Genomic DNA, 10,466 nt, shown 5'->3' on the forward strand with positions numbered 1-10,466 from the left:
AGCAAGTAGGTATGTCAGTATGAATTGGCTAATAAAGGGAGGGCTCTGTGTTTTGACAAAGTGGTGTTGGAGGGTGTGGGATTTGGTTAGGACCCTGTCTGTCCTTTGGGAAATTGTTAACATAATTGCAGGGGTTGGGGTGGGGGACCAGAAAACTCTCCTGAGCAGTTGTCTAAACCAAAACTTAGAAAGCGGACAGTCAGGCTTAGTGGCAATCAGGTTTAGCAGGAACGCCCAAGAATTCTTAAGCATATTTGGGGCAGAATTGTCTAACCTGTAGTCATACAGGCTGGAAGTTTGAGGTACTCTGTTTGGCTCTTGAAGGCTAGCAATTTGGAGACATCGGATTATACCCTATCCTTAAATACTGTTCACTTAAAGCATTAGTTCTATTGGCTGTAGTAACAAACTCTGTCATATACTTCTGTCCATCAGTTGTTATTTACTTTCCCACTGTCGACTCACCACCCTGCACCGAAATAAAACTTTCCTACAAAATGATTGAAGGCAGCAGGACCCGTCACCTATGCTACCAGCTCTTGTGGTTTTGTGGTTTGTCATTTCCCTGTCAGTGCACCAGGTGGCGCTAACGTCCCACCGTGAATACCCACAAAGACCTAAACACAGGCTGATATATTTTTACCACTTGGGGTCAGTTAAGGATTACCTGACTTCCTTTTTTTTTTTCCCCCTTCTGCTAGGATAGAAATCATAGATTCAAAGGAATTATTTCCCATTACATCTGTCAGAGTCTGTGGTCTTTTTTTCTGGATCCTGAAGGCCAAGAAATGTGCATTAGGATTTTTTCCATGAGTTGGCTCCACACAGTTTGTGCTCCAGTGGTTTTCCTGTTACAAAGCACTTACAGGATCACAGCACCCACTTTCTCCCAGACCCAGCGTTTGGAGTTGTGTGTACAAAGAACTTCCACACAGGTCAAAATTGCATTTATGCTAATTGCCATTCTCTCATTACCATCTCTAGAATGCAGAATGTACTTCCTCGGTCACTTCCTTTGATTCTGCCTGTCTCTAAAGGCCCAGATCTGAATAAAGTGAGTGGGGGTAGCGTCTCATCTTCCTACCACTTCCCCGCTGATCCTAGGAATTACGGCATTGCCCTTTGAGAGCATGGTGGAGATTTGCGGAATGATCCCTAGTTGACTTTGCCTGCCCGTGGGTGGGGATGGGTGGCGGTGAGGGCAGGATGTGTGGGCTTGGACAGACAGCCCAAACAATGAGCCTAGTCACTTCAGAAAGTAGCTCATGGCTACTTAATTTGAGAAGTCAGAACGATGATCAGACACCCCGAGTGCCAGTCTCCCTGCTGACCTAGTGACTTCTTGGGGTTGTAAATTGAGAGACCAGAAAAATGAGCAGATACATGATCTGTCATTTGCCTTCTACTTTTTTTCCAAAGAATGCCATCTTTGAGGGGTAGAGGCAGGAGGAGACTTGAGTCACTCTTCAAGAATAGCCTTTTCTGGTGTAATATAAAGCTATGACAGGAACTCGTTTGCTTCTATCATTTTCAGCTTATAATTAATCCATGTCAACCTCCATTCAGGAACCTGCAATGGGCCTTTATTGCCTTCATTTAGTCCAGACTAACTTGGGCACTTAGGGTTCTCTAAAATTCGGTGCCAGCCTTCCTATTGTCATCTCCTTTATTCGCCATTCCTCCTGAATCGGGCCTCCTCATGCCCCTCCGTATGTAATAAAAATAGCTGACATCAATTGACCCTTCACTATGTGCTAGCTGTTGTTTTGTGGGTTTACTCATCTTTATGAATTCTCCTAACCACCCCGGGAGATAGGTTCTATTAGTGTTTCCATTTTACAGATGGGAAAACCGAGGCACCCGGTGCTTAGTGATGGCTTAGGATTCCCTGGCTAGTAAGTGGTGGGGTCAGAGTTTGCATGCAGGCACTGATCCACTGAGTCCCATGCATTCTTGCTGCTGGGACTGCATGGTTGCTCTTGCCTGCGGGCAGACCTTTCCACATCCCCCCTGCCTGCCAGGATGCCACCCATCCTTAGGGGTTGAGTCACTTCTACCTCCTTCATGGGGGCAAGAGAACACCACGTTTTTGAATGCCTGCCATGAGCCAGATATTTTATATTCAGCCTCATGTAAGAGCCAGAGTTCTTAATTTTTTTAATTTTTTAATTTTTTTGTGAAGATAAGAAACCCAAAGCCCAGAGAGGTGAGTCTAAGTCCATTAAGTTGTCTGTCTGGCCCCGGAGCCTGTGCTTTTCCATCCTAAGCTCTGCCCCGAGGAAGCCTTCCAGGATCTTACTCTGTGTGTTGTCCTCACACTTTAGGTGGCTCTTAATTTTTTTAATTTTTATTTTTATTATTTTTTAAAAGTTTTTTTTATTAGTATTTATTTATTTGACAGAGAGAGACAGGAGAGAGGGAACACAGCGGGGGGAGCGGGGGGGAGAGGAGAAGCAGGCTTCCCGCCGAGCAGGGAGCCCGATGTGGGGCTCAATCCCAGGACCCTGGGATCATCATGACCTGAGCCGAAGGCAGACACTTAACGACTGAGCCACCCAGGTGCCCCTAGGTGGCTCTTAATTTTTAAAAACTGTCTTATGACTTTTTTTCTCCAGTGTTGTCAGGTGGATCGAAAGTTCTTCCAGGGAAGGGTGGGTATCTGGGCTCCAGTCTCTCTCCCTGCAGTGTGCAGAGTGGGCATACAACAAGTATTATTGGTTAGCTAAGTTTCAGGCTATGGGGAGTGGCCATCAACTTAGCTGATGGCGGCAATTCTTCTGTAGAGGTTGAGACCCCAAACAGAGACCCAAAACCTTGTGACTTTTAACATGGAGCAGGAACTGTGGTCTCCTTCTGTGGTCTCCTCCAGGCCGGGATGGAAGACCAGCACCACTCTCAACAGGCAAATACAGCTTTTAGCTTCTTCAAGAAAATCTTGACCAAAATATGAGCATGATTTTGAACATATGGGGACTAAAGCTCCAATTTCCTATGGCTGAGATTTCAGTGTTATGGTGGACCGATACTTGCACAGAAATATGTGAATTCATCATGGTTATTTTTGCAGCATTGATGTTGGCAAACTTCCAAGTCAAGAACTTTCTGCCTTTGCAGTTCTTGGTTATTTGAGGTTGATGACTCACTTTGTGTAACATCCTCTTGTTTTCCTCCTTTTCCTCCCAGGGGCCCTCCTACCTGAGAGGACTGGCGGAGCGGGAGGGTTATGGGACTCCCGCCCCTGTTGATCTTTTCAGTTTTGTTAACATTTGTTGGGAAGCCATCTTGATCTCGGCTTCTCTTTCCCGCCGCAGGTAGGTCACGTCCCTCTTCTGTGCCCTGCAAACCTTTTGCTCCTTCATTAGATCATTTATATGCCTACCTTTTATTTACCTGCTTACATATCAGTGTCTCTCCCCAGGTAGGATAGACCCTTTACAGCAGGTCTGGTTTCAGTATCCTCGGTCCTCAGGGCAGAGTCTGGCCCAGAGAAGCTTCACAAACATGTGTTGAGAAGGAAGGATAGATAGGTGGATGGATGAATTATCACAAGAAACTTCTATGAAGGAATTTTAGACATTAGCTAACAAAATAAGGATGGGAGGTTAGGATTTGTTTGCTACTTAGTTTTTATGTTTTGGACAGGAGATCTGCATATCCTGAATAGAAGGCCACAGAAAAAGACAGGCTGTGAGCCTCATCTTTCTCTTTAAGAGGGCTTATGTTTTTCGGGCAGAAGCTATGCTGGCTTAACCCAGAACCCCCTTTGGAGGAAATCCTCAGCACCACCATGCTATACTCTGCCCAGTCGATCTGCGACACAGCAGCGATATCCACTGTGTGGCAGGCTCTGCCACCATGCTTTGCATTCTTCATCTTTACAGCTCTGCAAGGCAGGAATCATTATTCCTGCAAAGATGTGGTATAACAAGTCAACAATAGTACTTGGAAACTTCAATACCCACTTTTAACAATGGATGGACCAACTAGACAAAAGATGAATAAGGAAATAGAAGACTTGAATGACACTATAAACTGACTGGACCTAACAGACAGCTCCAGAACATTCCACCCAACAACAGGGGAATACACATTCTTCTCAAGTGCACATGGAACACTCTCCAATATGGACCATATGCTAAGCCATAAAACAAGCTTCAGTACTTTGGAAAAGATTGAAATTATATCAAATATGTTATTCAATCACATTTGAATGCAACTAGAAATCAGTAACAGAAAGAACTTTGGGAAATTTATGAATATGTGGAAATTAACACACTACTAAACAACTAATGAATCAAAGAAGAAATCAAAGAGGAAGAGAGAAAGTACTGTGAGATGAAAGAAAACAGAAACACAGCATAGGAAATCTTATGGGGATGTAGGTAAAGCAGTGCTTGGAGGGAAATTTATAGCTGTGAGTGACTATCTTAAAAAGGAAGAGAGATTTCAAATCAACCTAACCTTCTACTTTAAGGCACTGGGGGGGGGGGGAACCCAAAGCAAGCAGAAGGAAGGAAATAATAAAGATTAGAATGGAAATTAGTGAAACAGAAAAGAGAAAATCAACAAAACCAAAGTTGGTTTTTGAGACGATCAATAAAGTTGACCAACCTTGGTCAGAAGGAGGTGAGGTAACTTCCCAGTGTGACCCTGATAGTAAATGACAGAACCGGGATTCCCAGCCAGGATTGTCTGATGCCAAAGCTGGGCTTGGAGGTCTGTCTCCTCTTACTTAGACTGTGTCTCAAGGACCAGGAGCTCGCCTTACTTCTCTCTGAGCCCCACTGCCTTGCCCTGTGCCTGGCACACGCAGGGGCTCAGGAAATGTTTGCTGGACTAAAATGGAAAGTAAACCTCCTCCCCACCCTTAGTCAACCATCTGTGTGAGATGATAAATTATGCTTCCCATGCAGATCGGGCTGAATTGCACTATTTCTGATGAGAAATGCTGAAAACAGCAAACTGCTTGTCCTTAAAAATAAACCCTCGGCTTCAGGGATTTGGCCCAGAAATGAACCGTGTTACAGCTCAAGCCCCAAGATTGAGTTTATGACCCTGGAGCCAGGGGTGATGGGGTTTCTGACTGGAGTGAGAAACTCGATCACCTTGACCTGGCCCCTGGGTGCAGACTGGCCGCCTGGCCGCCCTCTCCCCCATCCTGGTTACCACTCATGCTGAGAGCTGGCCTGCCCAGAGGGAGCAGCCGATCCCACAGCACAGGAGGCTGAATCCTGCCCCACGCTGATAGGTTAGGAATGAGGGTTCAGCAGTGGCACCGTGCTGAGCCAGACCAGGCTCCACGTGGAGTCTAGCTTTCTGACATTTTATAAGGGGTGAAATGTAAAGAATGTTAACTTTAATTAACCCAAGTGCATGTTGATATGTCCCAAAAGGCTGAGGGGGGAAGGTGATCCCAGGTAGATTATATGCCAGAATGCCACCACATGTTCAGGCTGGAGGGACAAGGCCACCTGTCCTGGGAGCAGGGGGGTAGGCAGGATGGCTTCACAAATGGCACATCTTCTTGGGTGGACACCTGCTATGTGAGGAAGGCAGGATGCAGGCTGTTTGCCCATTTTCGAGAAGGACTAGATGAGGCCCCTAGAAGTCGCCCGAGGACTCACAGCGGGGAGGGCAATGAATCCATGCTGGGGACTCCCAGGTCCAGTGATTTCTGGCACACCCCTGCCTCTTGGAAGGCCGCTTGAGGAACGCCCGCCATTTATGAGTTTCCCATGAAGGGTGTGTGTGTGTGTGTGTGTGTGGTGCGGGGTGGGAGGCCGGGCACTGTGCACATTCATGTGTGTGATTTCCCCGGCTTAGATGCAACAGCCCCCTTTTTTCTTTTCTTAATTTAAAGGTGACTCTCCTGGAAGCCCCAAATGTGGAATTGACCCTAAATTGAAAAGAAGATCTTTTTAGGGCAAGAGCTTTGTTCGTGTGAATTTTCTGCCTCACCAACCATGGGGAATGTGAGCTGAAGGAAAAGTCTGATAAAGGAGCTGCTCATTCATTTCAAGGGGCTGAGGAGCTATTTTGAAGGAGAAAAGTCTCCTCATTCTCTTGGCCTTTTGATCCACTCAGGCTCCGTGGCAGGAAGACGTGGAGGAATTACTCTGATCACCCAGAGCCGTCCCACCTGCTGTTGATGGGGCGGAAGGGACCAGAATTAAGCATAAGGAAATATAAGCCTTAATTCTAACTTTAAAATTAATAACCTCTAATTTGCATACCATAAAATCAGTAAAATAATAGCCCCCCCTTTTTTAAATTTTTTTTTTTTTAGAGAAAGTGATGTAAAATGTCTCCCTCTCCTCGTTCCTATGTCCGTGTCTCCCACTGTTTTGCCACCAGGATTTCTGGCACACGTGCACTATTCAAAATGTTGGGCATAGATCTAAAATCTCATTTTATAATTAGAATAAAATAACTACCTATGATCAATTAATATTAGTGTAAAAATCTGGTGATACATTACATCAAGATTAGGTTCATTTACATACACCAGTATACTCATAATGGAGGCTTAAACACAAAGGAGGTATTGCTGTTTGTTTTTTAATATAACAAAAGCGTGGAGGCAGGCAGTCTGAAGCTGATGTGGTTGGTCCTTTAGAACCCAGGTTCCTTCCACTTTGCCATACTAAGCTCACTGCTTTCATCCTCAAAGATGCCTCATGGTCTTAGCTTGCTGCTGGGGCTCCAGCCATCATATGTGCACTAAAAACAGCAGAAAGGGGAGGGGGAAGAGAGGGGGGGCACTTCCCTACCTGTCATCCTTTTGAAGAATCTTCTCAGAGTCTGACCCAACAACTTCTGTTTACATCTCTTTGGCCAGAACTTGAGGCCACATCTCTGCAAGGGAGGCTAGAACATGTTTTCTCCTTTTTTCCACTTCCTTTCTCCCTTCCTCCCTCCCTCCCTCCCTTCCTTCCTTTCTCCTTCCCTCCCTCCCTATCTCCCTCCCTCTCTTTCTCTCCCTCCCTCCCTCTCTCCCTTCCTTCCTTTCTTAAAATCTGGGCACATTGGGATCAGAGCCCCACTGCAAATGAATGGGATGAGGAAGGAAGACCGTCCCCCAAGAGAAGTTGCTAGAGCTGTGGTTGGAAAGAGGGGCATGGAGCCTGGGTGACAATGACCCAACACCCACTCCAGATGGGCCCTGAGGGTGTGGACATTCACTGATGAAAATGATTAGGTTCACAGAGGTTAGATAGCTTATCTACAATCCATGGCTGGTGAGTAGCAAGTTGGGATTTGAGCCCTGGAAATCAGGGAAGACATCAGAATGTGAAATCGGATTTGTGTCCTGAGGCACCCATTGCTGTTGATCCATTTTACCTTCCACACAACATGGTAAGGAGATGTCCATCTGGGCATGTCTGTCTATACCGGAATCTTTGAGGTGAAGATGCATCTCCCACAGCCCTGCTGAGGAAAGCAGTGTGCCAGGCTGCCCTCAGTCCAGTGTGGCCACGTGCCGGGCCTGAGGGGCAGAGTCAGCCTCAGGGAGGGGGTGGTCAGCTAGGGCACCGGCTTCTTCTGGGATTAGAATGTCTGTTAGGAATAGGTGAAGGCCGTCCCTGTAACCGGGAAACACCCTCTAAGCGGCACATGCAGCACCCAGAGGCAATCACACCCTCAGCATGGGGACCAGTGCCGGGTGCTAGTGCTGGTGGGGGAAGGACACCCCTGCTGCCCTCAGGAGCTGGATGGCACCTCATGGAAGGGTGACTGCTTGTTCTGGTGGGACGGGAATGACTGATACCTCAGAGACCTGCGGCCTGGTGGCTTTTCTCTGGGATGCTGCTGAAATGGCCTTTAGGACCTAGAGGAAGAAAAAGCTAGCCCGACCAGTGCCTCAGTTTCCCCATCGGCACATTGAACACAGTCCTTTGAATGGTCTGCCCCACTTCTTTAGGCACTTTTTGTCTTATGATCTTGGTCACTTCAAGACCTGTGGCCAGTGAAACCACACCCCATATATTCAGGCTCTAAATTCCCTAGACTCAGGGCTGAGAGACCACTGATTCCTCTCTTAGGAAGGGGCTCCAAGGTGGACAGGCTCCTTGCGGCTGGGCTCAGGCTCCTGCCTGCTCCTCTTGGGGGACAGACACCCCTTTCCCCACTGGGTGCTAAGCCCCCTCCACACAGAGCACTCCTCAGGGACACCCCCAGGCCTCCGAGTTTCTGAGAGCACCCCTGTCCTCGCCGGCTCTGTGGTGACCTTCCCGCTGGCCACGCTGCCTGGCACGTGGCAGGAGCTGGGTCGTCTTCAGGGGCAGCATCCAGCACAGTGGGAAAGGGGTTTTACTAGAGAATTAGCTGAGGGAGGCGGAAGGCAGGGACAGGAAGGCAGAGGGGTCTTCCTCCGGCTGCGGGACGGTTGTGGGACGGCTGCTGCCCAGCATGTCCTCCGCTAGCTTCTGCCCAGTTGCCCAGCTGCCCCAAGCACTGTGAGGGCCATGGTCCTCACCGACGGCCCCGCCAGCCCTGCACCGCCGAGAGGCTGCGGCGGCCCCAGTGGCCATCACAGGATGCCCTGCCAGACGAGAAACAGGATACCAGGCCGGGGACTCCTGAGGGGCCAGAGCCAGGAAGTGCTTCTTCCTGCTGCAGGGACAGCTCCGCGACCTGGAAAGGTGTGGGCCGGGATGTTCGTGTTTCCACAGTGACATCACCTCTGCTGCGGACCTGAGGCTGGGCGTCTTGGACCTAACGAGCATGTACAGCCCACACTGTTGGAAGGGAGACTGGCAGCCGATGTTTCTGCATCTGGATGGGCACATCTTGCATTGCAACCTGGGGAAGAATTCATATTTAACCACAGAAGCTTATCTCAAAAATGCAGAGCAAGACACGGGGATTCACCCCTCCACCATGCATGTGGTGTTTGCATATCTCAGTTGCATGCTCCCAGGGATGGGGAGCTCACTCTGTGCAAGACCATGAGTTTACTGCTGGACAAATTATGGCTCTGTGTTGAAATATGGATTCCTATAATTCCCTCCATTACTCTTCACTCTTCCATCCCCAAACCAGATAAATCTCTACTCCTTGTCCTTCAGAAATACCTCCCACTGGGCTGCTTTTCTCCAAAGAGCCAGCACCCCTTCAATTGTGTCTCTTTAATGTGACTTCAAGGTCCTTTTTGTCCCGGCCACTTTGCTCTGAACTTCAAAATGGTAAGGGATGGACCCCAGGACTGACACAATGCTCAAAGTGGGGTCTGGCTGGTGCGGAATGAAGCAGGCCCTCACCTCTTCGGAAATGGACATTTGACCTCTATTTGTGTGGCCTCGGGTGGCCTTAAGTGTTGGCAGCTATCAGGTTTTAGGAGCAGCTCAGCTGTCTTTCCACCCCACCCCCACCCCTTCCCAGCCAGTAGACCATCCTCCTCAAATTGAATCTTGAGCCCAAATCTGTGCCTTATCCTGGTAGAGATTACCTTGCTGGTCCCAGCACATCAGGGTTCCACAGCTTTGATTCTGTCCTTCCCCCCAGGTGTTTTGCTTTTCACCTCCTAGAGGACAATGGTTTCTTCCCCCAGTTTCTGACCATCTTGGACCCATCTTTCCCATCTTCCCATGCAGCAGCTAATTGACTCCGAGCAGTGGGTCAGCTTTGCTGCAGACCCATCCCTGGCAGCCTCCAGCAGGGAGAGGGGAGACCAGGGCTGCCCGAGGCACCGGGGGTCCCAGGCCTCCCTCTTTCCTTCCTGTTCCCCAGTGCCCGATGGTCCCTTCTTGTTGCTGCATAGGATGTGGATTTGGTTCTCTCATATTCTTCTCTCTGTCTCTGTCTCTCTCTCTCTGTTTTCATACGTCAGCTCTGTCTCTCCTAGCTTGGTCCCACATTTATCCTGTGCCCCATTCACTTATCAAGCACCAACTCAGGACAGCACCCTGCCAGGGCTTAAAGGCAGGGTTGGGCCTTTCTCTTCCTTTGTCACTTCCAAGGACGTACCACATGGAGGGACATAGTCAGAGACATTAGTGACTCATGGGAGAGCACAGGAAGCAGGAACAGTCAACCTGGAAGGGCCAGGGGGATCCTCTGGTCCTACCACCTCTGGTCAGTGGGGAGTTAAGGGCAGACCTGGGTCTTGACACAGAACTGGGCTATGCATGAACCAACAGGGACTGCGTGTTGAGGACCCATGTGCTCTCATGTGTTGGGACCTGTGCAGGCATGCTTAGCCCAGAAGGTGTGGGGGGGGGCAAGTTCCTCCCGCACATCACTTAGGTGTTAGGCAAGCCATGATGAGATGGCTGAGGACTCCCAGGGGTGAGGCCGATGCTGCCGACGTGGTGAACCTATTGTCGTCAGTCTGAAGTCGGAGAAGCTTCCTCTAAGTCTTGGCCCCCTGCCTGACCTGGGGCTAGGCTCAGAGGGTCCAGGGGCACCCCAGGTCCAACCAAGGCAGAGCTGGAATCACAAGTCAGCTCTCCAGTCCCGGCTTGGGC

This window comes from Neomonachus schauinslandi, chromosome 10 (assembly GCF_002201575.2).
Source record: "Neomonachus schauinslandi chromosome 10, ASM220157v2, whole genome shotgun sequence".
Taxonomy (NCBI): domain Eukaryota; kingdom Metazoa; phylum Chordata; class Mammalia; order Carnivora; family Phocidae; genus Neomonachus; species Neomonachus schauinslandi.